We start from the raw sequence: 4,280 nt of genomic DNA, 5'->3' as shown, positions 1-4,280 counted from the left end.
CCTTTTGGATTCAACCAGCCATGCTATGCATCAGAAAAGAGGTTACTGGGAAGCAAGGAGGTAAAAACAAAGGGAGTCAAGGACACTCTCTAAATCATCCCCAGGAGACTGGCAAGTAACATACCAATATTCACCAGGGATATAAAACTTAACTATAGTAAGAGAGAACCATTCCCAACATACCTAGAGGTATTACTGCTTTTTAGTTGGACACGAGTAAGTAAACCACTGTTCTTCCTTATAACACCTCACCTGGATAAATAAATAGTTAAGAGGTCAGCAGGCTACTTGTGATCAGGGAAGATGAACTCACACTGGAGCAGATGCTACCAGAGTGCCCGAGAAATGAAACTGCATGAAGAGATCAATTTTCTAGTCAGAAAACGAGGCTGCCACAGGGAGTGGCTATTCTCTACAAATTATTGGGAAAGAAGGATAAATACCAGGAAAAAAAATACATCTCTATGATTTAAGCTAAAGCCAGTATTAAGAGAAGCATAAAGATGTTGAGCTGGCCAAGGACAACACAGGCTAGACATCAGAAATTTTCATGTTAAAAATTTTGAAACAGAACATTAAGAATTCCTCAAGTCTTCCAAAAGTTGAAAAATTTCTTACTTCAAGAAAGAATTCAAAACTGCACTTTTACTCAAAGAACTGCTAGTTAGCTTCAACAAAAAGGTTTTGTGATCTAATTATTTATTTGTGATCTAATTAATTATTATTATTTGTGATCTTAATATTGTTACCTCCCTGAGGTAAAACTTACTTCTAACGTAAAATGTAATTCATCCCTGGACAGAGAGAATTACAGAGCTACACTCAGGGAAAAATAACAGTAAACCTCTCAAATAACGACAGCTATGAAAATCCCTACTAACCTTTGGAAATTCAACTGAAAAGGTATTTGTTTGCATTTCACCAAGTACCTAGTAGTTACTACGGGGTTGAACAGCTGTAAAGCTTCACTTCAGCATCTTCTACTTGGTCTTCGTTAGCAGCATTCCTGGTTTGGCTGCTAATGCTTCCAATCCTTTAGTTTAGGGAAAGTTAAAGCACAAGTGGTTCACATCAAAATGTTAAAGCAGACATCTGAGCTGACAAGAAGCAAGGACTACACTGCTCACTTATCACTTACCTGCATTATGCTCGGTAATCAGAACTTGGTATCTCCTATAATCACCTTCAACAGAGAGCAATCCTAATTAACCATGTCAAAACCACACAGAAAATTGCAAGAACTACAGAAGTGCCACGGTATTGTCTCCTCCAGCTAAAGGTCGGTCAGAAAAGGGCAGCCTTCCAGGATGCTCCACAGGATGAACCAACACAAGCCCCACAGGATCAAGGGTAAAACAAACTCAAGGATTAATGACCACAGCATACCGGTCTGCCCCCCCTCCAGGAATTGCAAACAGTAAAGGGATTTACTGACCAAAACCAATGCCTTGAGTAAAAACTGAAGAGCTGTGAGGCAGCAGTCAATACCAGGAGCAAAAATTTAACCTACTCTGCTTGTGAACCACAATTGTCATGCTGGCTGGTGTATTCTGCAACCACTAACATTTCAGAGGACTTTTTGTGTCAGCCTTGCATTAAGAGCACTCGATAATCCAGCAGCTGTACTTTTATGTATAGACTAAGCTCTTGATTGCAGGTTGGCCTCATTAGACTGCAGAGGTCACTAGCACAATTAATTGAATATGAACTAATTGCCGGTAGCAAACAGGAATCATGGCTAAATACCCACCAGTACAATCTAGTTAAAAATACTCATGAATTTCCCTTGAGGTTGTTTTGTCGTCGTTGTTATTACTGCCAGATCTGATAGCATGTTCTCTGTGTATCCCCTTAAAGTTAATAATTTCAATTTAAATGAAGGGGGGAAACAAGACAGTGCTGCAATATGTCATCTTCTGCAAAATTCTCATCTTCTAAATTTTTAATGTAAATAATTCCATATTTAAGGTAGCAACCTGAATGTGTCTAAGCCTGATCTTAGATCTTCCATCAATTTCACTTTTATGCATTTTTAGGAAAGACTTAACAGATCCCTTTATAGGTTGGGGATTTTTTTGGTCAACATTTCTAGAGGAATTAAGACTAAAAGCAGCTGCTGACTTCAGAGCATTGTGTCTACATTAGGTAGCAAAGTGCCTTCCCTCCCGGGCAGCCGTCACCCCACCCACAGTGCTGCGTGCCCTCCACCTTTACCTTCTCCAACGGCAGCACATTCTGTAGCTCTTTCTCAGAGAAATCTTTGTGCTGAGTCAATCCATAACATCCAGCCCCAGCGTTTCTTTCTACGCATTATCCTTTGTCTAAAAACGCTCATGATGAATGAAACTAACTTAGTCTTTCACCGGTTATGAATGCACCTTCCAGTTCATTGCAGTATCAGTCTCTGGACACATTATATCCAGTCACCTCCTCCAGGAAACATTACCTGCAACAAAACACCAAAACCAACCAGCACACCTGCTTCCTATAACATTTTTCCTAAATATTGAGTGTCTACATTGCAATGACTCACCACTGACTTGACTTCAAACCAGACTACCAGCAGCTGAAACCCAGTTTGGCCCAGTATCCATACTGACGGGGGGCTGTGCCTCTGGAGAAAGCTGTGGTGGTGATGCCCTGCTTGCTCCTCGCTTTTCTGCCAGCCCGGCTGCAGTACTTGTGCCTGCCAAGATTTACACTGATACCGCTAATCACAAAATGCCACAGGCAGAAGTTACCTGCCGCCGGAGAGTGGTTTGGTACTTCCAGCTGATAAAAGTCTCTGATGGCAGCTCAGCCTACCCTGCTTGAATCAACCAGCAGCTCTGCAAAACAGAGAGGATCTCACCATCAGGATTACGCAGGCAGGCAGCGAAGGAGCTAAGAAATAGTCAAGATGAAAGCAAATAAATTCAGCGACACTGGAGGGCTCCAGCACCAGCTGTGTCCTGCAGCCACCGCGGTCAGCCCAGCCCCAGCTCTCCCCTCCTGTCCCTGCTGCTCCAGGATGGGGCACTCTCCCTCCAGAAAATCCCACTCTGGGCTGGAGGAACCTGCCTCTGTTTTGCACTAAAATTTCAGAGAGACAAAAGACTCCCTCCCCACCCCACCCCCGTGTTCTCTTCCCCCAGGATCAGGGCAAGCTGTCTCGGATTACGCTTTCATGAAGTGAGGCCCGGACAGAGCAGGCGGAGGAGGCACTGGTGCAAAGGCGCACAGGCCGTGCCTCAGCACTGCTCCGCACGATTTTTACATGTTACTCGTGCAGTTTGTCCCTGTTGTGCAAAGCTACAGAGTGCATCTTCTCATTCACTGTGTAAAATCCTTGTCAGACAAGGTAAGGGCACGGCTCGCTTTGGAACCTGGTGCTCACAGAGCAATTTTGTGTCCAATTTAGCATGTTCTTAGGGAATTTGCATAGGTTCTTAAATTGCAGGTTGCATTTGAATCTTTTTTCAAAGATTCGTTGTCTTCATTGAAAAAAAAGACCTAAAGTGGATTCATTTTCCTTTTCTTTAAACTTTAAGCATGAAGTAGATATTCTGAGCAGTGAATTCATTCTGATATCTGCACAGCCATCTCTTATCAATCCTGCCTATTTTGAGCCCCTGCTACCCAAAGGTCACGCTATACAACTTCTGCTTTTGTCCATGGATCACAATTATTGTACATTGTATTACCCCCACAAGTCCCCTTTTGTGCTGTCCATCATTACATGCGCAAATCAAAAGACTGAAAACGCTGACTGCACATTCCTTGCAAGCATATTACTGGATCCCATGGATAATCAGAGGATTTACAGATGTGCTGCCACCCATACATGTCCCAGTACTAAAGGTCATCTGTTTTTCCTCTCCTCAGTAAGATGAAAAGACACCACCCCCACCCCCACCCCACCCCCCCAAAAAAAGAGGTTATTAGCTTGATTTCAGGAAAGACACTAAGGCAGAAAATCAGGTTCAATACTGGTAAGCAGCTAATCCTTATTTTCATCTGTTTAGTCATATTATACATGGCTTCCTTATATCGGAGGAGATACTTGACAAGTATAAGCTTTTCTCTGTAAACAAACATTTTAAGAATACTCTCAAGTTGCATTTGGAAACCCTTCCCAAGATTTTACAAGTTGTAACATGAATGTTCTAATAGTTACATTTCATGTAATGTACTTAATAGAAGTACTTAATTTGTTTGAGTAGTACTTTGATAAAACAAGGCATCAGGAGACAAGCTGAAAAGGAAAGTCTCTTATGGGACACCTAGACTAACTCTTGTGA

Source organism: Aptenodytes forsteri, unplaced genomic scaffold, assembly GCF_000699145.1.
Source record: "Aptenodytes forsteri isolate BGI_AS27 unplaced genomic scaffold, ASM69914v1 Scaffold349, whole genome shotgun sequence".
In the NCBI taxonomy this organism is placed as follows: Eukaryota; Metazoa; Chordata; class Aves; order Sphenisciformes; family Spheniscidae; genus Aptenodytes; species Aptenodytes forsteri.
This window is presented reverse-complemented; position numbering follows the sequence as displayed.